The sequence below is a fragment of the Bos grunniens genome, chromosome 1 (genome assembly GCF_055505025.1).
Source record: "Bos grunniens cultivar Pamir isolate PY7600 chromosome 1, Bosgru_T2T1.0, whole genome shotgun sequence".
Taxonomy (NCBI): Eukaryota; Metazoa; Chordata; class Mammalia; order Artiodactyla; family Bovidae; genus Bos; species Bos grunniens.
Genome location: NC_141165.1, coordinates 52,047,258 through 52,074,227, shown reverse-complemented (window position 1 = coordinate 52,074,227; position 26,970 = coordinate 52,047,258). Strand labels below are relative to the sequence as shown.

Sequence of the window (26,970 nt, the reverse complement as noted above, 5' to 3'; positions counted from 1 at the left end):
ATTCATTGGAAGGACTGAGGCTGAAGCTCCAATACTTTGGCCACCTGATGGGAAGAACTGACTCACTGGAAAAGACCCTGATGCTGGGAAACATTAGAGGCAGGTGTAGAGGGGGACGACAGAGGATGAAATGGTTGGATGGCATCACTGACTCAATGGACATGAGTTTGAACAAGTTCCAGGTGTTGGTGATGGACAGGGAAGTCAAGCATGCTGCAGTCCATGGGGTCACAAAGAATCAGACACAACTGAGAGAATAAACTGGACTGATATGTGTGGTTGGGTCCCTTAGCTGTTCACCTGAAACTATCCCAACATTGTTAATCAGAAAAGTTAAAAAAAAGCCTTTCACACGATGATGAATTATAACAGCAATGATCAAAATCACCTGACTATTCAGAAGAGATAATTACAAAGGATTATTATATTATAACAAAAGAAAGCAGCAAGCAGAGGAAAATGATAGGGAAATTTATGTATATACTTTAACCAAAGACAAGATTGAATTTTGTTTGTTTTTTCTTTCTGGAGCTAAAGCTCTTAAGATAAACTCAATTCTTACACAGAAAATCCCAGGCTGAGAAAGAGATTTCTTAAGTCAAGAGGAAACTTTTCTTTGTCAGGTGGCCTTTGAACTTGTTGAGCTGAATCTATCAACGGGGTCAATTCCATTGCACTTTCAAAGTAGCTATGGTTAGTTTTTCCATTTAAAGTGAGCACTTACCTTTACCACCATGTGCCACCAATTATGTAGAATGAGATTATAACCAAAGGGTGAAATAAGAAATTCTAAATCTCATACACTTTGAGGTTTAAAACCTATTTGTGTCATCTACTGCACATTTTAGGGATCTCACACATTTTGTGTGTCTTATCTTTTTCTAAGAAATAAAGATAAAAATAAGTAAGGTCACAACCTGGAGAAGAGACAATACCTTTGCCAACAGAGCCAACATAAAATAAGATTTCATCTGTTAGATGATCCTGGCTGAATAGCTAAATTGTGCTATATTTTGAAAATCCATGACATAGACGACTTCTCTGGCCAGTAGGGATTAAGAGGAACCACATGTACCTTAATGACTAAAACAACTAAAATTCTGTGCTAGAGAGAATAGTTCTTAGCCATTGGACGTTAAACAGTGCAGAAGTGTGATTCCTGAGGGAACAAAACAAAGAAGGTGATCTCTAAGATTACCTTAGCTTACCTCCTTGGAAAAATTTGCTAAGGCACCTGGAAGGGAAACCGATAAAGTGAAATTGTCTCACTTAAATGAGGAGACAGAGCTGGAGTCCAGGGGGAACAAGGTGGTTTTGGAGAACTGAGGACTCAAGGAATAGAGGTACACAAACAGTAAACTCCAAAGATCTACACTTCCCCAAAGCAGTCTTGTTGTTGTTCAGTCACCCAGTCGTGTCCAACTCTGCGACCCCATGAACTACAGCATGCCAGGCCTCCCTGTCCTTCACTATCTCCCGCAAGTTTGCTCAAGCTCATGTCCATTGTATTGGTGATGACATCCAGCCATCTCATCCTCTGATGCCCTTTTCTCCTTCTGCCCTCAGTCTTTTCCAGCATCAGGGACTTTTCCAATGAGTTGGCTGTTCACATCAGATGACCAAAATATGGTTGTGAGAGCTGGACCGTAAAGAAGGCAGAACATCAAAGCAGTCTTAGTACTGATTAAATCATGAATGTGAGGAAACAACTCCAGGCCAGGATTAGAAGAAATAATCCTCAGAGTTTACACAGGGCTGGAAATAATTTATACTGTCATCAGCCTGAGTGACAAAAATTCTTATAATTTACAAGATGTCAGGTAGACTAGTCAGAGTGCTCATTAGTGGAGCTAAATCTACACTAAACACCTAACTAATCTGAAAAGATCTGGTCCTGGTCCCACCTAACAAGTCTGTAAAGACACAAAAGGATCAATAAATTTAATGAAGTCCCGGGCCAACACCTAAGAATATTCAGAAAAATACAAAAATATCCAGCACCTAAAAAGAAAAATTTCAATTTTGGGAGATGCCCAAAAGGTATCCAATCAAAAAATTACTAGACATACAAAGAAGTTAGAAAATACAGCCCAGAATAAGGAGGAAAATAAATTGATAGAAACAGAACCAGAAATTATACATGATAGACTCTTCGGACAAGGATATTCAACCAGTTATTAAACAGCTACTTGAGCTATGTTACATACATTCTAGAGGGCAGAAAGAAGACTGAGCATGTTAATTAGAGACATACACTCCTAATAAGATGCACTCAGAGTACATCATGTGAAATGCCAGGATGGATGAATTACAAGCTGGAATCAAGGCCACTGGGAGAAATATCAACAAACTCAGATATGTAAATGGAACCATTCTAATGGCAGAAAGTGAAGAGGAACTAAAGAGCTTCTTGATATGAAAGAGGAAAGTGAAAAAGCTAGCTTAAAACTCAACAGTCAAAAAAACTAAGATCATGGCATCTAGTCCCATCATTTCATGGCAAATAGATGGGGAAAAAATGGAAATAGTGACAGACTTTATTTTCCTGGGCTCCAAAATCACTGCAAATGGTGACTGCAGTCATGAAATTAAAAGACCCCTGCTCCTCGGAAGAAAAGCAATGACAAACCTAGACAGAGTACTAAAAAGAAGAGACATTACTTTGCCAAAAAAGTCCATATAGTCAAAACTATGATTTTTCCAATAGTCATGTATGAATGTGAGAGTTGGACCACAAAGAAAGCTGAGCACCAAAGAATTGATGCTTTCAAATTGTGGTGTTGGAGAAGACTCTTGAGTGTCCCTTGGACTGCATGGAGATCAAACCATTCAATCCTAAAGGAAATCAGCCCTGAATATTCATTGGAAGGACTGATGCTGAAGCTTCAATACTTTGGCCACCTAATGTGAAGAGCTGACTCTTTGGAAAAGACCATGACACTGGGAAAGATTGAGGGCAGGAGGAGAAGGGGATGACAGAAGATGAAATGGTTCAATGGTATCACCAATTCAATGAACATGAATTTGAGCAATCTTGGAAAATAGTGAAGGATAGAGTAGTCTGGCGCTCTGCAGTCCATAGGGTCACAAAGAATCAGACATAATGACTGAATATCACCACCCAAAATCTAACTTCTGGTAAGGAAAACTATAGAATCTAAAAGGAAAAACACATGGAGTGTTATTAGCAGCAGATTAAACAAAGCATAAGAAAAGATTATTTCACCTAAAGACACAGCAATAGATATTATTCAAATTGAAATACAAAATAAGGGGGAAAAGTAGTATTTTAAAAAGGAATGGAGCATCAGTAAGTTATCTGACAGCTCAGGCTATCAGTATCCATGCAACTGGATTCTCCAAAGGAGAATGGAGAAAAGTAGAAAAGAAAAACTACTTGAATAAATAAGATCCAAAATATTCCTAATTTTATATAACTATAAACTCACTACTCCAAAAATTTCAACAAACCTCTAGTAATAGAAACATGAAGAAAACTATCCAAGGGAATAGATTCCTTAAGAAGTGACAGTGAGAAAATCTTAAAAGCACACAATTTAGAAAAACAAAGAATGATAGTATGTTTTTCATTTGAAGCAAGGCAATCTAAAATATAGTGGAGCAGTATCTATAAAGTGGGAAGAAAAAAAAATCTATCATCCTAGAATTCTATATACAGTCAAAGTATTTTTCAAACATGAATGAGAAATAATGCATGTTTCAGACATCAAATTGTTGAAAGAAATCATCACCAGCAGATCTGTGGTGCAAGAAATGATATAACAGAAGTCCTTCACACTGAAAGAAACTATACCAAAATACAGATTTGTGCAAAGAAATGAAAAATACTTTAAGGAGATGAATCTTTTGAATGGTATAAAAGGACACTAAAAATTGAGACACTAATACAAAAAATATTGGGCTTTCTCGGTGGCTCAGCAGTAAAGAATCCACTCACAATGCAGGAGCAGCAGGAAACCCGGGTTTGATCCCTGGGTTGGGAAGATCCCCTGGAGGAGGGCACTAACCCATTCTATAAGGATGAAGTACATAGTTTGTTGAGTTATTTTGTCGATTATATCCCAATAACAATACACGATATACTGGTGAAGTATTGCAAAACTTCTTTCATATGTGAGAAGCCTTGACTGTCACTTCTATACATGAAAGAATACTTGGTTAGAGACTAGGATGGGAAATACTGTGGGAAGCTTTCCATTACTATCTTAACCAGAAATTCTCACTTACATACTTTTAATGCAGATATTTCCCATTTTGTTACAAGTGTAGCAAGACTTGAACTATTTATAATTCAGCACTATAGGTCCTTAACCCCTGGAGTATATTAGGTTATCAATACTTGCTTGATGCACAAAGATAAACACATGAATAAATACATAAATATTTAGCCTCTAGAAAATTAGAAAGTTTCAGTTCATCCAAACAATCCTTATGCATAAATTACACAAGAACTCAGTCTTAAAATTGAATCCCATGGACAGAGGAGCTTGTCAGGCTATTGTCCATAGGGTCGCAAAGAGTTGGACACAACTGAAGTGCCTTAGCATGCACAACACATACTAAAGCATTAGGTTACCACAAAAGAAAGAAAGTGAATTCGCTCAGTCATATCTGACTCTGAGACCCCATGGATGGTTGCCTGCCAGGCTCCTCCGTCCATGGGATTTTCCAGGCAAGAATACTGAAGTGGGTTGCCATTTCCTTCTCCAAGGTTACCATATGCAACATTTACAATGAAAATGGTTAAGAACCACTTTTGTGACTCTTGCAGCCTTGGCCAGGTGGACAGGAAAAGAGGTCAGAGAATTAGAAGATTGAATTTGCTGCACACTCTTTTAGGAGGGACTTTTGCCACAGAGGTCCCCACCACCTCTTTTGGTAGGGAACATGGGATGCTTTCTATTACTGCTCAAGCCTGGGGAATAGAGGTGTCTGGAAACATTTGGAGAGTTCATATTTGGAGTCATGGAGGACTTGTCCCTAACTCACATTTGATAAATGTCACCTAATGCCTGCATGCAGGTCAGGAAGAAACAGTTAGAATTGGACATGGAACAACACACTGGTTCCAAATAGGAAAAGGAGTACGTCAAGGCTGTATATTGTCTCCCTACTTATTTAACTTATATGCACAGTACATCATGAGAAATGCTGGACTGGAAGAAACACAAGCTGGAATCAAGATTGCCGGAAGAAATATCAATAACCTCAGATATGCAGATGACACCACCCTTATGGCAGAAAGTGAAGTAGAACTAAAGAGCCTTAGTGAAAGAGGAGAGTGAAAAACTTGGCTTAAAGCTCAACATTCAGAAAACGAAGATCATGGCATCTGGTCCCATCACTTCATGGGAAATAGATGAGGAAACAGTGGAAACAGTGTCAGACTCTATTTTGGGGGACTCCAAAATCACTGCAGATGGTGATTGTAGCCATGAAATTGAAAGATGCTTACTCCGTGGAAGGAAACTTATGACCAATCTATATGGCATGTTAAAAAGTAGAGACATTACTTTGCCAACAAAGATCTGTCTAGTCAAGGCTATGGTTTTTCCAGTGGTCATGTATGGATGTGAGAGTTGGACTATAAAGAAAGCTGAGTGCTGAAGAATTGATGCTTTTGAACTGTGGTGTTGGAGAAGACTCTTGAGAGTCCCTTGGACTGCAAGGAGATCCAACCAGTCCATTGTAAACACAATCAGTCCTGGATGTTCATTAGAAAGACTGATGTTGAAGCCGAAACTCCAAAATTTTGGCCACCTGATGTGAAGAGCTGACTCATTTGAAAAGATCCTGATGTTAGGAAAGATTGAAGGCAGGAGGAGAAGGGGACAACAGAGGATGACATGGTTAGATGGCATCACTGACTCAATGGACATGAGTTTGGTAAACTCTGAGCGTTGGTGATGGACAGGGAGGTCTGGCGTGCTGCGGTTCATGGGGTCTCAAAGAGTCGACATGACTGAGCAACTGAACTGAACTGAATGCTACAAAATAGAGTCAGCATATCTTGTCCTGACTGTCAAGTTTCTCAAGCAAGTGATGTGGATGTTTCCTAGAGTAAGCAGGAACTATAAGGAAGAGGGTCACTATCAACCAATCTTGGGTGCTGTTCTACAGAGCAACCTAGAGAGATGATGGGATCACAGTAGTAAGTACTCGAAAGTAGAAGTGAACACCAGATTGCAGAAAAAGGTATTGCAAGCAACTGCCTTAAAAAGGCAGCCATCTGCCCAGACAAATTTTAGAGGTACACACTAGAAAATGGTAAGTGACCATGTTTAGAGTAAAAGACCAGCGTTGAGTACGCAGAAGACTTTTCTCTATATATCTTATATACTGTTTGAGCCTATTTCTTTCCTTACTATGTGGCATTGTGGCCTTCTGCCAAAAGAACCTTTATTTTGTTCAGGAAACAGTGTGTCCAGTTCTGAGTGATAGATTTCAAATGTACATTAGTCATAATAATTATGTCATGACTATATACATAACAATGAGTCATGACAATTATGTTCCCTGATTTCCGAAACCCCTAAAAAGAGGGAGAGCATGCAACCTATAAGTAGACAGTCTGTACCACCTTTTACCTTTTGCCTCTCTTCTTTCTATAAATGCCAAACTTCTGGCTGGAGCAGGAGCATACATGCTACAGTACTGGGAAAGGACAAAAGAATCACACTCTGATCCTCACATTGTGAATGAAAGTGTTAGTCGCTTAGTTATGTCCAATTCTTTGTGACCCCATGGACTATAGCCTGCCAGGACCCTATGTCCATGGTATTCTCCTGGCAAGAACACTGGAGTGGGTTGCCATTTCCTTCTCCAAGGGATCTTCCTGACCCAGAGATCAAGCCCAGGTCTTCTGCATTGCAAGCATAAGGGCTTCCCCAATAGCTCAGACAGTAAAGAATCTGCCTGAAATGTAGGAGACCCCAGTTCAATTCCTGGGTCTGGAAGATCCACTACCCACTGCAGTGTTTTTAGGCTTCCCTTGTGGCTCAGCTGGTAAAGAATCCACCTGTGGAGGGAGAACAAGATGGCGGAGGAGTAGGTGGATATGGAATATATCTCTCTCCACAGATACATCAGGAATACACCTTCAGACACAGAAGTGCATACAGAATACCAGCTGAGAGTGTACAGGAGTACCTGACCAGCAGAAGAGAATATATAGAACCACACAAAACTCAGTAGGATGAAGGAACTAGGGGGAACAACAGGAGTGTTACTAGGACTGGACCTGCCCTCGGCTGGAGGGGGAAATGAAGCAGGGGTCCGATTCCCACATCCGGGCAATTGTCTGAGTCAGAGGAGAAACACTTAAGGCTGAGAGTGAAACAGCTGATCTGTGGGACCCCAGCCAGGGTGCCCCTTTAAGTGCCTGATGTGCTGATCTATAGAATAGCACCCCAACCAGGGGGCCCCTCTAAGTGCCTGATGCACCGGACAACAGAGAAGGACCCCAGGTAAGGGAGCCCTCTAAGTGCATGAATGGGTGGAACTATGGAGAAAGACTAGCCAAAGAGGCCATCTGATTGCCAGCCACCAGAGGCTTGGAAAAAGACTCTGATAGAGCCATAACTCCTACAGCTGAGGCAGTCTGTGTCACTGCACACTTGGTGCCTCCAGGGTCCCCGTGACCTAAGCAGTTGTGCCACCTTCACACTCAACTCTCACTGGGGCAGAGCTCCCACAGGCAAAAAAAAAGAGAGAAAAAAAAAAAAAAAAAGTCTTGCATCTGCATGTGCAGTCACTTCAGTTGTTTCCAACTCTTTGCAACCCTGTGGACTGTGAACTGCCAGGCTTCTCTACTGGGGGGTGGGGGTTGGGGGGGGCGGTTCTCCAGGCAAGAATACTGGAGTGTATTGGCCAACACTGGTTGCCATACCCTTCTAGAGCACTATATTTCCTACTGCCCTAGCTACCAACTCCCCTGAATACCTGGTGCTGTCAGAACCCCTGTGACCCAAGCAGCTGCAACACCTCTGCACCTGGTCCTCACTGCGGCAGACCCAAGTCCTCCAGGACAGCCTCAGGAGCAAATCCCAGTGGATGATCCACATGCAGAGGTGGATATAAAACCACAATTGAAACCCAGGGGCAATGAAGCTTAGGAAGAAGACTCAAAACCTTCCCACCAGCTGTACAAGCTGCAGATTAAATCCACACAATCAACTAGGCAGACTCTGTCTACAGAATATATAAAAGGACATTAAGAACTCCCACAAAAGAAAATGCACTAGTTCTGATAGCTGTGGACATTGGAGGCAAGAACACACAGGAGTAGTACTAGATAAGAATCTGAGCTGCACCCACAGCAGGTCCAGAGACCAGCACAGTGTTGGAGGGCATCCTAGGGAGGTGAGGTGAACTGTGACTCCCAGCAAGGGAAAGGACCCTGACATCAGTGACTCAAGGAAAACATTATTCATGTGTTTTGACTTCTTCTTTAGGGTCTTTTGGATTATTTTTCTTTTTTCCTTTTTTTGTTCCCCACTGTTATACTTGTCTATTTTATTAGCACTATGAAATCTAGTTAAGATTTTAAGGTGTTGTTTTTTTTAATCCACATTTTATTGTTATAAACTTCTGCCTCTACATTGTCCTTCTATAGTTCTGTGGAGTTTTCTTTTTTTTTTTTTTTTAATTTCCTCTCCCCCACTCCCCACCTTTTTTTTTCTTGTCTCTTTTTATAATTCTTATTTTTAATTTTTAACCTATTTTTTTCTACATTTATTCCTTTGTTTCCTTTCCCTACTGTTCTTTTCCCCCTGCAGTTAATCTTTAATGTATATAAATCTTCTTTATCTACCTCTATTTAACTTTGCATATATATTCTTTCTCTATTTTCTTTCTTTCCTTTCCTCTCAACATATTTGTTAGTTTTGTTTTTCTGTTTGTTTGTTTTTGCTTTATTCTTCACTTGGCACCTTGCTTCAGTATTGTTTTCCATTTTATGCTTTAGTTAGCTTTGTTCCTGGTAGATATAATATTTGATTTCCTTTGTTCACTGGATCAATCTATTGTACTTTATTTTTGTTGAACTGTTTTGATTTTGTTTATGGATGTGTATGTATATATTTCATTATTTTAATTATTATTTGCCTGATTTTGTAACCACCATTTGTCTGGGGTTCATCTTTGGTTTCTTGTTTTGGAGTATGTGTTTTAATCTCACTTAATATCATAGCAAACCACTTGTGGAATCTTCATTCCTGACCAGAGAGATCAAACCCTGAGCCTTTGGAGTGAGAGTGCTGACTCCAAGACCCTAGACTACCGGAGAACTAACCCTAGGGAGTATCAAATAGTGAGAACTCACACAAAGGAAACCACTTCAATACCAGACCCAGCACCACCCAATCACCAGTAGCACCCTGTGCAGGACCCCTCATCCAAACAACAAACAAAATACAAACCCAATCATCAACAGACAGGATTACCAGCTTACTCAGCCTTGCCCATCAGAGGAAAAACAAACAAACAAACAAATCTCAGCATAAATCTCACCTTATACAAAGCTTACACAAACCACTGGACAAACCTTTAGGAGGGCAGAAACCAAAAGGAAGGAAGAATACAACCTTGGAGCCTGAGAAAAGGATACTTCAAACACAATAAGTGCAAAAAAAATTTTTTTAAATAAAGAAATAAAGAAAAGAAAAGGTAGAGAAATGCTGCACAAATGAAGGAACAAAGAAAAAAAACACAGAAGTCCAAATAAATGAAGATGAAATAGGCAAACTACCTGAAAAAGAATTCAGAATAATGATAGTAAAGATGATAAAAAATCTTGAAAATATAATGGAGAAAATGCAAGAATCAATTAATAAAGACCTAGAAGGATTAAAGAATAAACATACAGCAGCAAACAACACAATTAATGAAATTAAAAATACTCTAGAAGGATTCAATAGCATAATATCTGAAGCAGAAAAAAGAATCAGTGAGCTGGAAGGTAAAATGCTGGAAATAACTTCTGAAGAGCAGAATAAAGTAAAAAGAAGGAAAAAAACTGAGAATAGTCTCAGAGATTTCTGGGACAGTATCAAACACACCAACATTCAAAATACAGGGGCCCCAGAAGAAGAAGAGAAAAAGAAAGGGTAGGAGAAATTTTTTGAAAAGATTATAGTTGAAAATGTCCCCAACATGGAAAAGGAAATAGTCGATCAAGTTCAAGAGGCACAGAGTCCCATACAGGAAAAACCCAAGGAGAATACACCAAGACACATACTAATCAAACTAACAAAGACTAAACACAAAAAGAGAATATTAAAAGCAACAAGGGAAAAACAACAAGTAACATTCAAGGGAAACCCCATACATTTAATAGCTGATCTTTCAGCAGAAACGCTGCAGTTTCTGCTGCAGAAGGGACAGAACTCAAACAGAAAGGAATGGCAGGATATATTTAAAGTACTGAAAGGGAAAAATCTACAACCAAGATTACTGTACCCAGCAAGGATCTTATTCAAAACTGATGGAGAAATCAAAAGCTTTTCTGACAAGCAAAATTTAAGAGAATTCAGTACCACCAAACTGGCTTTACAACAAATGTTAAAGGGACTTATATAATCAAGAAATACAGGAGAAGAAAAAGATCTACAAAATCAAACTCCAAACAATTAAGATAATGGCAATAGGAGTAAATACATCAATAATTACTTTAAATGTAAATAGATTAAGTGCTCCAACCAAAAGACACAGACTGGCTGAATGGATACAAAAACAAGACCCATATATATGCTGTCTACAAGAAATCCACTTCAGACCTAAAGACACATATAGACTGAAAGTGAGAGAATGGAAAAGCACATTCCATGCAAATGGACAGCAAAAGAAAGCTGGAGTAGCAATCCTCATATCAGACAAAATAGACTTTAATGTAAAGATTACAAGAGATAAGGAAGGACACTACATAATGATCAAGGGATCAATCCAAGAGGAAGATAAAACAATAGTAAGTATCTGTGCACCCAACATAAGAGCATCTCAATACATAAGACAAATAGTAACAGACATAAAAGGAGAAATTGACAGTAACAGAATAATAGTAGGAGACTTTAACACCCCACTCACACTATTAGACAGATCATCAAAACAGAAAATTAAAGGAAACACAAGTCTTACATGATACATTGGATGAGATGGATCTCATTGATATCTTCAGGACATTTCATCCAAATGCAGAAGAATATACCTTCTTCTCAAGTACACATGGAACATTCTCCAGGATAGGCCACATCTTGGGTCACATATCAAACCTCAGTAAATTTAAGATAATTGAAATCGTATCAAGCATCTTCTCTAGCCACAATGCTATGAGACTAGATATTAATTACAGGAAAAAAACTGTTAAAAACCCAAACATATGGAGATTAAACAATATGTTTCTAAATAACCAACAGGTTACTGAAGAAATCAAAAGGGAAATCAAAAATCTTCTAGAAGCAAATGACAATGAAAGCATGACAACTCAAAACCTATAGGATGCAGCAAAAGCAGTTCTAAGAGGGAGGTTTATAGCAATACAATCCTACATTAAGAAACAAGAAAAACATTGAATAGACAACCTAACTTTACACCTAAAGCAACTGGATAAAGAACAACAACAAAAAATTAAACCCCCCCCCAAAAAAAACAAAAAAACCCAAATTTTCTTTTCTGAAGAAAAGAAATCATAAAGATCAGAGCAGAAATAAATGAAAAAGAAATGAAAGAAACAATAGTAAAGATTAATAAAACTAAAAGCTGGGTCTTTGAGTAGATAAACAAAACTGACAAACCTTTATCCAGACTCATCAAGAAAAAAAGGAGAATCAAAACAAATAAATCAGAAATGAGGAGAGGTTACAACAATGAAGAAATACAAAGGATTGTAAGAGACCATTATGAACAACTATATGGCAGTAAAATGGATAATCTGGAAGAAATGGACAGATTCTTAGAAAAGTTCAATCTTCCAAGACTAAACCAGGAAGAAATAGAAATTATAAGCACTGAAATGGAAGCTGTGATAAAAAAGCTCCCAAAAAACACAAGTCCAGGACCATTTGGCTTTACAGGAGATTTCTATCAAACATATAGAGAAGAGTTAACATCTATCCTTCTAAACTCTTTCAAAAAATTGCAGCAGAAGGAACATACCAAACTCATTCTATGAGGCCACCATCACCCTGATACAAAAACCAGACAAAGACAACACACAAAAAAATAAACTACAGGCCAGTATCACTAATGAACATAGATGCAAAAATCTTCAACAGAAGTTTAACAAACAGAATTCAACAACACATTAAAGAGCTCATACCCATGATCAAGTTGGGTTTATTCCAGGGATACAAGGATTCTTCAATATAAGCAAATCAATCAATGTGATACATCATATTAACAAATTGAAAGATAAAAACCATATTATAATCTCAATAGATGTAGAAAAAGCCTTTGACAAAATTCAACACCCATTTATGATTAAAACTCTTCAAAAAATGGGGATAGAAGGAACCTACTCAACATAGTAAAGGCTATATATGATAAGCCTGTAGCAAATGTTATTCTCAATGGTGAAAAACTGAAAGCATTCCCCTTAAGATCAGGAACAAGACAAGGTTGTCCACTTCTACCACTATTATTCAACATAGTTTTGGAAGTCCTACCTACAGCAATCATAGAAGAAAAGAAAATAAAAGGAATTCAGATTGGAAAGGAAGTAAAGCTCTCACTGTTTGCAGATGACATGATACTGTACATAGAAAACCCTAAAGATAGTATCAGAAAATTACTAGACCTAATTAGTGAATTTAACAAAGTTTCAGGATACAAAATCAATATACAGAGATCACTTGCATTTCTATATACTAACAATGAAAAATCAGAAAGAAAAATTAAGGAATCAATTCCATTCACCATTGCAACAAAAAAAATTAAATATCTAGGAATAAACTTACCTAAGGACACAAAAGAACTATACACAGATAATTATAAGACACTAATGAAAGAAATTGATATAAACAGATGGATAGATATTCCATGTTCTTGGGTAGGAAGAATCAATATTGTGAAAATGACTATACTGCTGCTGCTGCTAAGTCACTTCAGTCGTGTCTGACTCTGTATGACCCTATAGACAGCAGCCCACCAGGCTTCCCCATCCCTGGGATTCTCCAAGCAAGAACACTGGAGTGGGTTGCCATTTCCTTCTCCAATGCATGAAAGTGAAAAGTGAAAGTGAAGTCGCTCAGTTGTGTCCGACCCTCAGCGACCCCATGGACTGCAGCCTTCCAGGCTCCTCCATCCATGGGATTTTCCAGGCAAGAGTACTGGAGTGGGATGCCATTGCCTTCTCCGAATGACTATACTATCAAACCCAATCTACAGATTCAATGCAATCTCTACATACAGCCACTATGGAAGATGGTATGGAGATTCCTTTAAAAACTAGGAATAAAACTACCATATTCCCCAGCAATCTCCCTCCTAGGCGTATACCAAAATTGAAAAGGACACATGTATCCCATTGCTTATTGCAGCACTATTTACAATAGCTAGAACATTGGAAGCAACCTAGATGTCCATTGGCAGACGAATGGATAAAGAAGCCCTGGTACACACACATAATGGAATATTACTCAGCCATAAAAAGGAATGCATTTCAATCAGTTCTAATGAGGTGGATGAAACTAGAGCCTATTACACAAAGTGAAGTAAGTCAGAAACAGAGAGATAAATGTTGCATACTAACAACGTATATACGGAATCCAGAAAGATGGTACTGAAGAATTTATTTGCAGGGCAGCAATGGAGAAACAGACATAGAGAATGGACTTATGGACATGGGGTGAGGGGAGGAAAGGGTGAGATTATGGAGAGAGTAACATGGAAACATATTACCATATGTAAAATAGATAGGAAACAGTAATTTGCTGTATGGCTCAGGAAACTCAGGTGCTCTGTATCAACCTAGAGGGGAGTGATGGAAAGGAGATGGAAGGGACATTCAAAAGGGAGGGGATATATGTATACCTAAGGCTGATTCATGTTCAGGTTTTACAGAAAACAAAATTCTGTAATGCAATTATCCTTCAATTAAAAAAAATTTTTTTTTAAAGAGCATTAGGAAACAATAAATGAAAAAAAAAGAATCCACCAGCAATGCAGGAGACCTGGGTTCAATCCTTGGGTTGGGAAGATCCCCTGGAGAAGGGAAAGGCTATCCACTCCAGTATTCTGGCCTGGAGAAATTCATGGACTGGATAGTGTGTGGGGTTGCCAAGAATTGGACACAACTGAGCGACTTTCACTTTCTACATTATGGAAACAGTAAATCAAAGCCAGAACCTCCCGACATCTTGTTACCAAGATCACAAACATGCCCACCAGCTGCAGCAGCTCACTTTTGAAAAATTGTTAGAAATGCACCTCAGGCCTCACCCCAGACCTACTGAATCTGAAACAACATGTTATTGACAAGATTCTAGGTGATTCATGGACACATCAGAGTACAAGAATCACTACTCTACAGAAAAAATAGCCCCATTTAAGTTGTTCTCAGATATAACATTAAGTGAAGATAAAAGTATTTTAATCATATGTATGTATTGCATTCTCAATGTTTAAAAAATTACCCTAAATAAACACGTGATATAAAAAAAAAATATATTGAGGTAAACTTTAAAAAAGGTTAAGGGCCTTTTTTTTTTTTTTTTTTTTTCCTTTTAGCATAGGTACAAACGAGTTAAAAAAATAGTAATGGTAAGTGAGCTTGCTCTTCCTTTCAGGATCAAAAATAACTTCAAAATAATTACAAGTGTGTAAGTTTTAACCTGTTGGCCATCTTGTATAAAAGCTGTCAGTTCAGTTCAGTTCCTCAGTTGTGTCCGCATGGACTGCAGCACGCCAGGCCTCCCTGTGCATCACCAACTCCCAGAGCTTGCTCAAACTCACGTCCATTGAGTTAGTGATGCCATCAAACCATTTCATCCTCTTCTCCTCCTACCCTCAATCTTTCTTGGCATCAGGGTCTTTTCCAATTAGTCAGTTCTTCCCATCAGGTGGCCAAAGTATTGGAGGTTCAGTTTCAGCATCAGTCTTTCCAATGAATATTCAGGATTGATTTCATTTAGGATTGACTGGTTGGATCTCCTTGCAGTCTAAGGGACTCTCGAGAGTCTTCTCCAACACCACAGTTCAAAAGCATCAATTCTTTGGTGCTCAGCTTTCTTTATAGTCCAACTCTCATATCCATACATGACTACTGGAAAAACCATAGTTTTGACTAGATGGACCTTTGTTGGTAAAATAATATCTCTGCTTTTTAATATGCTTTCTAGGTTTGTCATAGCTTTTCTTCCAAACAGTAAGGTGTATTCTTGCCTTGGGAACCCCATGAACACTATAAAAATGCAAAAGGATATGACGCTAAAAGATTAACTCCCCAGGTCAGTAGATGCCCAATATGCTACTGGAGAAGTGTGGAGAAATAACTCCAGAAAGAATGAAAAGACTGAGCCAAAGCAAAAACAATGCCAAAACAGCTATAATAAAAACTGTAGCTTAATATTTAAAAAGCTACAATAATGAGCTGATACAGATTTATAGATATAATCAGTTTTCAAAATTTTTATAAAGCTGTTCTTATTGGCTCTAGATTTGAATTTTATCCAATGTTCAAATGTAAGCAGTGCAATAATTCTATCAAAATAAATTCTTTGTATATACATGCATGCATGCTCAGTGGCTCAGTCATGTCCAAGTCTTTACAACTTCATGGACTACAGCCTGCCGGGCTAGTCTGTCCGTGAAATTTTCCAAGCAAGAATACTGGAGTGGGCTGCCTTTTTTATTTGGCTGGTGTTTAAATCCTAGATGCTGACTAAAAGGCACAGACTCAAATCACCTGCATTCAGTAAAAACAAGTTCCCACCACTAGCATTTTCCATTTCTGCTCACTGCTCAATTGAACTGCTTATGTATCCTGGCTCTGCTATAAAGAAATTCTGGGCTCAAATCCCAGGATTGATTCCACTGCCACAGGATTGTCAGCTACAGAATTCTTTAAAATGTTCTTTCCTTCTACATTTATTTAACTCAAAGATTTGAAGTCTTAGTTGCCAAAAGTTTTACACTAACAAAAATTTCACAGGAGAACTAAGAGAATCAGAAAGCAGTGACTGAATCAATCATTTTCATACCCAGATGCTGACTGTATCTATAGAATAGAAAATGAATGTATTTGGTAAACTAAAAAGCTATATACAGTGTACTCATAAATACATTTTACAAACATGCATACAAGGCTCAAGTAGAACAAGGCTGAGGAAGTAACTTATGCATATAATCTCCATCAAATATCTAACAGCATCACTGCCATTCTGATTTCATCATCACATTTTATATAAAGAACAGAGGAAAAGGATATTAAAGTAACTACACCTTTGGTTTCATACCAATATTGAAAATATCTGAATGATTATGACTTTGTAAAAATCCCATCAAACCAATTATGCATTGAAAGTGTTTTTATTTTAGTTTATGACTACTTTCAAAACCCACCTCGGCAGCTATTTTTCAATAATCAAAGTCTGAAAGGCCTTGTACATCTCACAGCACTCTAATTTTCTCTTTCTTTCTCTTTCTCAGGTCTATACCCATGTCTCCTATTTGACTATGAGCCCCACCCCATCCCTGGGACTTTCCTAGGTGAACCTCTCTCCATTTCTTGTGCTCACAGAAATACAGTTGCTCTGCTTTGCTTATTGTTCCATTGTATCAATGGATGGCTAAGAATTGTCTTGCTTGCTTCTGAGAGACTAGTTTTAAAGGTGGTGATTAGGAGTGAAATGATAAAGTTGCCCTAGGGCTGAGTGGAATTAAAATAGAAGGCCTTGGATTCCTGTCTGCTAATAATTAGCTGAAAGACTGTGAATCAGGCTCCTAACCTCTCTGAGCTTCATGTTCTCAGTCAAGAGAGGGGTTTGCTCTAGATTCAATTGACCAAAGGAACAACTATGATCCCCAAACCCCATCCCAACCCCCAAGCTCTTTAACTTTCTGAGCACACGCTTAGGGGGCTTCCTCCCCAGCCCTCCCATCCCTCTGTTTTCATGCACACAACTGAGAAAAAGTTCCCATGGGCCCTCTCAGAGAACATGCTTCACAAGATTCAAAATCCAGTTGCAAAGACCTTTCCAACATGATTACTGTTTTAACTATAGGTAAGGTAGAAGCCTACAGACAAATTTTAATGAATTCACACCAAATTGTCATACCTTTAAGTGATGCAGCAATTCAAAATCAGGTTTCTCCTCCAAGATTAATTATGGCTGTCTGACACTATTACCCGTTGAAATGTTTTAAAAGCCCACAATAATACCTAGAATTTCAAAAAGTGTCACACACCAGCAATTCCTATTAGTGAAAATGGGAATATGACAACTGAATATAACCAGAGAGGGAAAGGTGCCCCAGGTAGTTTTATAATACACACGGCAGGATGAAAGCTGCACTGACCTTGGCAGGACTACCCAGGACACCTTTCTATTAGGCTAAGGTTTCTTTTTAAATGATTTGTAACCTGGGAAAGGAAGAGGAATTCTGTTGTCAACAACCAATTATGCTGCTTGGTGTCACCTTTTCTGTTTCCTGACACACATTTGCATTGCAATTGCCAGAGAAAATTTCTCTTTTCCCTTCTAATTGGGTTGAATTGCTCCTGGATCTTTCTTCTGGTCCCCAAAAGCAATAATGAGAGGGTGGAATACTTTAAGCTCAGTGGTAGAATTATTTAAATTGCTTACAAATGGATGGATTCTTATGCCAAGGTAGGTGTTTCCTTCTCCTCCAGCTCCTTCCTTCCTTCCCCCACCCCTCTCTTTTTTTAAATGAGTTTCCTTGGTTATATTCTTTCTTACAGACATCCAGTTGCATTTGTTTGTTTTCACTTTGTCTTTGGGTGTGTAACTCTACATTTGTGGCTTCAAACTGTGCTTAAGTAACAGATCAGTGACACCCCCCTACACTAGGAGGGTCTTGCTGTATATTTTATATGCAGTCTGTTCTCATTTCTTAGGCAACACAAACCTGGGTATGGAGAGGAGAAAGGAAAAAAACTGCCTTGAGGCAAAATCTGTTCTTGTGGAATTCAGAAAGCCTTTGTCAGGACTTTCCACTTCTCTATCTAGGCTTTTCCAACATCCTTTCCTGCCCTCTCTCACTGTGAGCTCTCTTCCCCACTCCACCACAGTTCCCCATCTCTCCAAAATTTCATCAATATCCCCTTGCATGTGGGGAAAATTATGAACAAGTACACATAAAGAGGTTAAGTGTATAATGTACTTGTCTCTTCCAAAGGTATTATCAGTGTTTAAACTATGTAAATCATTAATGGTGAATTTTGTTGTTGTTGTTATTTTTCAGTTGCTACGTCATGCCTGACTCTTTGCGACCCCAAAGACCCAGCATCAGGGTCTTTTCCAATGATGTCTTAGATTCTGCCTTATCTGTACTTTTTAATGATTCTTAGAAGCAGGATGTCTTTCTATTCACTCTAGATATTGCTACATAAGCAGCCCTCTATTCATTTGGTTTGCTCTGCCTAGAACTATTCTAGAGTGGTAAATGGTACCAGAGCCTATATCCCATTTCTTTAATACCTTCTCATAACATCCACATCATTCACAGCATTTATCACAGACATAAACACATGTACCTCCATCTTCTGTTTATTAGCTAGTTCCTTTGGGGCTTCCCTGGTGGCTCAGATGGTAAAGCGTCTGCCTGCAATGCGGGAGACCTGGGTTTGATTCCTGGGTTGGGAAGATCCCCTGGAGAAGGAAATGGCAATCCACTCCAGCACTCTTGCCTGGAAAATCCCATGGATGGAGGAACCTGATAGGCTACAGTCCATGGAGTTGCAAAGAGCCAGACAGGACTGAGCAACTTAACTTTCACTTTCACTATCATTTACCACCTTATGTTAGTTTTGGTTCCTCTGCCAAAACACAGAACAAGGTTATCAAGGAACACTGATACCCATCTATAAGATATCCCTTTGTATCAAAGATACTCCTTTCTTTCAAAGGGGCACAGAATTCTGGTTGATAAATGGTAAAGATCCTATCATCAGTATAATATTGCTCTCTGCTGACTTTGAGATCCTTCACAGATGGCATGAATGCTAAAATGGTTACATTATGGTACATCAAATCCATAGTGTGATATTTTTTATCAATTTAAATAACCAAAAAATTCTATGCTATGTGGTCTCTAAACCCTATCTAAATAATGTGCTGCATGAATATCTCATTAAAATGTAAGGAAAAAGGAAGGAAAGCAACTGCTCAAAAGGCCAGTGTATTCTGAACCACGAGGCGGAAAAAAAATGGTGACGGAACAAAAAAGATAAACTGAGTCAGAACGGGTATTTTTTTCTACATTTAAAAATTTTTCATGAATAACTATGAATAAAATAATGAGTTAATCAACACTCCTTGCTTTCAGAGAGTCCTGTACCTAGTACCAGAGAGAGAAATAAAGCACGCGCGCACACACACACACACACACACATCACATAGACAATACGCAATGGCAAACTGGTAAGTAGTCTGAAGAGAGATTACAAGGGGCCCAAGAGCATATGGATGGAGAAGGAAATGGCAACCCATTCCAGCATTCTTGCCAGGAGATCCCATGGACAGAGGAGCCTGGTGGGCTATAGTCCATGGGGTCGCAAAGAGTCAGACACGACTGAACGATTCTCACTCACTCATTCAAGAGCATATGGAAGGGTATCATGACCCAGTCTACTGGGCCCAGGAAGATGAAAAAGAAATATTTCATTTGTGATCTGAAGGGCGAGTAGTTTAAAGAGGTAAAGAAAGTTCAGAAAGCACTGCCTTGACAGATCTTGAAAAGACTCTGAACAGGAAGAAAATCTGGGCTATTTTAATAACAGAAAGAAGGTCAGAATGGCAGTATTCAAGAGATCAAAAAAGAGTTTGACATTGCATAAGCTGGGAGAAGTAGGCAACAACCCAACCATAGAGGCCTTTCAGATAAACTATGTTAAGAATTTTGGTAAAAATCAAAAGCAATTGGAAGAAATGGAAGTCTTTGGGCTGTTTGAATACAAAAATGATCACACAGATTACACAATGAAGAATAAATCAGACAATACAGAAAGTTAATATGGGCAAAATTCTTAGTAGATACAACAAACACATTCACAAAATAATTCACTTGATAATTATAGTTTAGAATAGGGCAGTGCTTGTAAAAAGAGATAAATGGAAAGATTGGGGACATATTTCAGAGGTAAAAGATCTATGTTTGATGCTATTTACTGAAACACATTTGCTCAATCAGGATTGTTGGGGACTCAATAATAGACATGTTGAATTTGGGGTGTCTCTGAGAGTTCAGTCCCTGGGTCAGGAAGATCCCCTGAGGTAGGAAGTGGCAGCCCACTCCAGTACTCTTGCCTGGAAAACTCCATGGACAGAGAAGGCTAGCCGGCTATAGTCTATGGGGCCACAAAAAGTCACATATGACTTAGTGACTGAACATACACACACACACTGAGAGCTATGAGGATGTAACAAGTAGGTAATTCACAATGCAGTTTTACAGTTCAAAGGAGAAGACTAATTTAGAGATTAGAAGTGAGGCATTTTTGGCATACAGATGAATTGATGCCCTGGTTAAGAATAAAGAAGAGTTAAAGTTTTTGAGAATGCTGAAAGAAGATAATCCCAAAAAAGGATCTATGCAAAATAATGAGGGTCTGGCTACCTATCAGTGATCAGTGGAGGAGAACATCTTTTAGGAAAAGAAGGATAAAACCTTAAATGAGTAAATACAGAGATACATTTGGTTATGGGATATTTCAAGGGAATGAGAAGGAAATCAATATGGACAGAGACTCAGAATTTTGTATCCTTCATCTCATGACCAATAAAATAGTGTCATCCACAAAGCAGAAGTTTAATAAAGAAAGAAAAAAACAGCAATAAAGAAAAGTCAAAAAGAGTCTAATTTGACAAAGGATTTTTGCATGGGGTTGGAGAAGAAACTCATCATTTAATTCAAGTGTGTTTCTTCTCTATATAATATAAAGGACTCTGGGGGTGATTGAAGGAAGTGGTACAACACATTTATTTCTAGTTAAGAAGATCACTGCTGCTCCTTTAACCATTTGTGAGAATGTCAGGGAATAAATCAAAGAAAAAGGTTAATTTTGAGGAAACATTCATTTTATAGTATAATATACCAATAAAATGATATTTCCTTAGATTCAAAAATAAACACAACTGCCTCATTTCATGTCATTTTTCAATTGCTCATTTACCATAAAATATCAACACTCAATACTTTTAAGTAAAATTAAATTTCCACTTCCCTTCAGTTAAGGTTTTTATTTAAATATTTCACTAGAAATTTTATACTTCTACTCAAGGCTGCTATTAGAGCCAATAGGTGAGACAAAGCTATACCAGGGCAAGAAATCTGATTTACTCTACTTTCCTTCAAAAAAACGTTGAAAATAGCAATTTTTTGCAAAAGTAAATATTTTAATTTTTTAATATTATACTTTTAAAGAGAAAAAGTACTTTTTAAAAAAGATATAGTTTTTGAATTGAATAAATTTTGCACACTTTAACTGAAATTTAGCATGCTATCCAAGGCCTACTGAAAATAAAAATAAATATTTATGTTGTAGGCCACTACATATGTATGCTAACACAAGTAAAGCTGTATATGGTCAAACATTCTATAATCAACTATGTCATTCTTTCTTCATCCAGAAGACTCTACAGACTCCTGACTTCAGGCAAATTTGCTGCCATTGACCATACTAATAGGATGAAACTGGTAAATAATATACACTGAAACGTCAGTGTTTTTATTCAGAACCACAAGATCACTTGTCTTTATTCCTTCCCATGTATAATATTAGTTCTCTTCTCCCAATATATACCAACATCCTTCTTGTTAATATCTTTCTTTATTGAAATATAGTTGATTTACAATGTTCTGTTAGTTTCAGGTGTACAGCAAAGTGATTCAGATATACACATACATATAATATATATTTTTCAGATTCTTTTCAATTATAGGTTGTTACAACACACTGAACACAGTCCCCTGTGCTATAGAGGGAACTGTAGCTATATTTTACCTTTTCTCCCCATACTACTTGGCACAGTGTGTCTTCATAGTAAGTGATCAATAAATCATCCATTGTGCATCTTGTTGTATGTGTGCCAGGGTCCAAAGTTGGAATTGAAGGTCATTTCATATATACAGTCAGCAAAAACAAGATGTGGAGCTGACTGTGGTTCAGATCATCAGCTCCTTATTGCAAAAGTCAGGCTTAAACTGAAGAAAGTAGGGGAAATCTCTAGGCAATTTAGGCATGACCTAAATCAAATCACTTATGATTATACAGTGGAAGTAAAAAATATATTCAAGGGGTTAGATCTGGTGGACAGAGTTCCTGAAGAACTGTGGATGGGGGATTGTAACACAGGAGTTGGTATAGGAATCAATGATCAAAACCATCCAAAAGAAAAAGAAATGCAAGAAAGCAAAGTGGCTGTCTGAGGAGGCTTTACAAATAGCTGAGGAAAGAAGAGAGGCAAAAGGTAAGGGGAAAAGTAAAGATATACCCAACAAAATGCAGAGTTCCAGAGAACAGAAAGGAGAGATAAGAAGGCCTTCTTAAATGAACGATGCAAAGAAATAGAGGAAAACAGTAGAATGGAAAAGACTAGTGATCTCAAGAAAACTAGAGATATCAAAGGAACATTTGCAAAAATGGACAATATAAAGGACAGAAATGGTAAGGACCTAACAGAGAAGAAATTAAGAAGAGGTGGCAAAAATACACAGAAGAACTGTACAAAAAAGGTCTTAATGACCCGGATAATCACAATGCTATGGTCACTCACCTAGAGCCCGACATCCTGGAGTGTGAAGTCAAATAGGCCTTAGGAAGTATTAAGATGTAAAAGTTGGGTTTAGAAAAGGCAGAGGAAACAGAGATCAAATTGCCAACATTCATTGGATCATAGAAAAATCAAGGAAATTCCAGAAAAACACCTATTTCTGTTTCATTGACTATCCAAAAGCCTTTGATTGTGTGGATCACAACAAACTGTGGAAAATTCTTAAGAGATGGAAATTACAGACCACCTTAACAGTCTCCTGAGAAACCTGTATGTGGGTCATGAAGCAAAAGTTAGAACCTTACATAGAACAACAGACTAGTTCAAAATGGGGAAAGGAGTATGACAAGGCTATATATTGTCACCATGCTTATTTAACTTATATGCAAAGTACGTCCTGCAAAATGCCAGGCTGGATGAATCAGAAGCTGGAATCAAGATTGGTGGGAGAAATATAAGCAACCTCAGTTATGCAGATGGTATCACTCTAATGGCAGAAAATGAGGTGGAACTAAGAGCCTCTTAGTTCCTAAAAGCGGCAGCTGCGACGGACCGCCCAAGGTCAGGGGTGGTGACAGAGAGTGCCAGGCTGCAACAGTGCAGCCAGGAGCGGCGGAGAGGAGATACCCCACGTCCGAGGTCAGGGGTGGCAGCCGAGACAAGCTACCCTACAACCGAGGTTGGGGCAGCGGCCGAGAGAACAACCCCACGTCCAAGAAGTGGTGGCTGCGTGGGCGCAGGAGGGCTGAGAGAAGATACCTACTCTACGTTCTACTCTACGTTCAAGATCAGGAGGGGTGGCCATAAGGAGATACCCCTCGTCCAAGGTAAGCAGCAGTGGCTGTGCTTTGCTGGAGCAGCTGTGAAGAGATAACCCACATCCAAGGTAAGAGAAACCCAAGTAAGACGGTAGGTGTTGGAAGAGGACATCAGAGGGCAGACACACTGAAACCATAATCACAGAAAATGGGCCAATCTGATCACACGGACCACAGCCTTCTCTAACTCAATGAAACTAAGCCATGCCCGTAGGGCCACCCAAGATGGACAGGTCATGGTGGAAAGGTCTGACAGAATGTGGTCCACTGGAGAAGGGAATGACAATACTTCAGTATTCTTGCCTTGAGAACCCCAGGAACAGTATGAAAAGGCAAAATGATAGGATACTGAAAGAGGAACTCCCCAGGTCAGTAGGTGCCCAATATGCTACTGGAGATCAGTGGAGAAATAACTCCAGAAAGAATGAAGGGATGGAGCCAAAGCAAAAACAATACCCAGTTATGGATGTGACTGGTGATAGAAACAAGGTCCAATGCTGTAAAGAGCAATATTGCATAGGAACCTGGAATGTCAGGACCATGAATCAAGACAAATTGGAAGTGGTCAAACAGGAGATGGCAAGAGTGAACATTGACATTCTAGGAATCAGTGAACTAAAATGGACTGGAATGGATGAATTTAACTCAGATGACCATTATATCTACTACTGTGGGCAGGAATTCCTTAGAAGAAATGGAGTAGCCATTATTGTCAAAAGAGTCCAAAATGCAGTACTTGGATGCAATCTCAAAAATGACAGAATGATCTCTGTTCATTTCCAAACATACCATTCAATATCACAGTAATCCAAGCCTATGCCCCAACCAGTAATGCTGAAGAAGCTGAAGATAAACAGTTCTATGAAGACCTACAAGACCCTTTAGATTTAACACCCAAAAAGGATGTCCTTTTCATTATAGGGGACTGGAATGCAAAAGTAGGAAGTCAAGAAACATCTGGAGTAACAGGCAAATTTGGCCTTGGAATATGGAATGAAGCAGGGCAAAGGCCAATAGAGTATTGCGAAAAGAAGGCACGTGTCATAACAAACACCTTCTTCCAATAAGACAAGAGAAGACTATACACATGGACATCACCAGAAGGTCAACACCAAAATCAGATTGATTACATTCTTTGCAGCCAAAGATGGAGAAGCTCTACACAGTCAGCAAAAACAAGACTGGGAGCTGACTGTTGCTCAGATCATGAACTCCTTATTGACAAATTCAGACTTAAATTGAAGAAAGTAGGGAAAACCACTATATGATTCAGGTATGACCTAAATCAAATCCCTTATGATTATACAGTGTAAGTGAGAAATAGATTTAAGGGACTAGATATGATAGACAGAGTGCCTGATGAACTATGGACTGAGGTTCATGACATTGTACAGATGACAGGAATCAAGACCATCCCAAGAAAAAGAAATGCAAAAAAGCAAAATGGCTGTCTCATGAGGCCTTACAAGTAGCTGTGAAAAGAAGAGAAGCGAAAAGCAAAGGAGAAAAGGAAAGACATAAGCATCTGAATGCAGAGTTCCAAAGAATAGCAAGAAGAGATAAGAAAGCCTTCTTCAGCCATCAATGCAAAGAAATAGAGGAAAACAACAGAATGGGAAAGACTAGAGATCTCGTCAGGAAAATTAGAGATACCAACGGAACATTTCATGCAAAGATGGGCTCGATAAAGGACAGAAATGGTATGGACCTAACAGAAGCAGAAGATATTAAGAAGAGATGGCAAAAATACACAGCACTGTACAAAAAATATCTTCATGACCCAGATAATCACAATGGTGTGATCACTGACCTAGAGCCAGACATCCTGGAATGTGAAGTCAAGTGGGCTTTAGAAAGCATCACTACAAACAAAGCTAGTGGAGGTGATAGAATTCCAGTTGAGCTATTTCAAAACCTGAAAGATGATGTTGTGAAAGTGCTGCACTCAATATGCCAGCCAATTTGGAAAACTCAGCAGTGGCCACAGGACTGGAAAAGGTCAGTTTTCATTCCAATCCCAAAGAAAGGCAATGCCAAAGAATACTCAAACTACCACACAATTGCACTCATCTCACTTGCTAGTAAAGTAATGCTCAATATTCTCCAAGCCAGGCTTCAGCAATACATGAACTGTGAACTTTCAAATGTTCAAGCTCGTTTTAGAAAAGGCAGAGGAATGAGAGGTCAAATTGCCAACATTTGCTGGATCATGGAAAAAGCAAGAGAGTTCCAGAAAAACATCTCTTTCTGCTTTATTGACTATGCCAAAGCCTTTGACTGTGTGGATCACAACAAAGTGTGGAAAATTCTGAAAGAGATAGGAATACCAGACCACCTGACCTGCCTCTTAAGAAACTTATATGCAGGTCAGGAAGTAACAGTTAGAACTGGACATGGAGCAACAGACTGGTTCCAAATAGGAAAAGGAGTACGTCAAGGCTGTATATTGTCACCCTGTTTATTTAACTTCTATGCAGAGTACATCATGAGAAACGCTGGGCTGGAGGAAGCACAGCTGGAATCAAGATTGCCGGCAGAAATATCACTAACCACAGATATGCAGATGACATCACCCTTATGGCAGAAGGTGAAGAGGAAGTTAAAAACCTCTTGATGAAAGTGAAAGAGGAGAGTGAAAAAGTTGACTTAAAGCTCAACATTCAGAAAATGAAGATCATGGCATCTGGTCCCATCGCTTCATGGGAAATAGATGGGAAACAATGGAAACAGTATCACACTTTATTCTGGGGGGCTCCAAAATCACTGCAGATGGTGACTGCAGCCATGAAATTAAAAGACGCTTACTCCTTGGAAGGAAAGTTATGACCAACTTAGATAGCATATTCAAAAGCAGAGACATTATTTTGCCAACAAAGGTCCATCTAGTCAAGGCTGTGGTTTTTCCAGTCGTCAAGTATGGCTGTGAGAGTTGGACTGTGAAGAAAGCTGAATGCCGAGGAATTGATGCTTTTGAATTGTGGTGTTGGAGAAGACTCTTGAGAGTCCCTTGGACTGCAAGGAGATCCAACCAGTCCATTCTGAAGAGATCAGCCCTGGGTGTTCTTTGGAAGGACTGATGCTAAAGCTGAAACTCCAGTACTTTGGCCACCTTATGTGAAGAATTGACTCATTGGAAAAAACCCTGATGCTGGGAGGGATTGCTGGCAGGTGGAGAAGGGGACAAC

The 26,970-nt window shown here is 38.8% G+C and overlaps 1 long non-coding RNA gene across 1 annotated transcript in view; it reads right to left on the bottom strand.

The window, feature by feature from the left end:
* Nucleotides 1-11,668, bottom strand: part of LOC147379447 (uncharacterized) — a 64,621-nt gene extending 52,953 nt beyond the window's left edge. The window contains exon 1 of the long non-coding RNA XR_015133151.1: nt 11,155-11,668. This is a non-coding gene — a long non-coding RNA (uncharacterized LOC147379447). The remainder of the gene's footprint in view (nt 1-11,154) is intronic.
* Nucleotides 11,669-26,970: the final 15,302 nt, after the last annotated feature.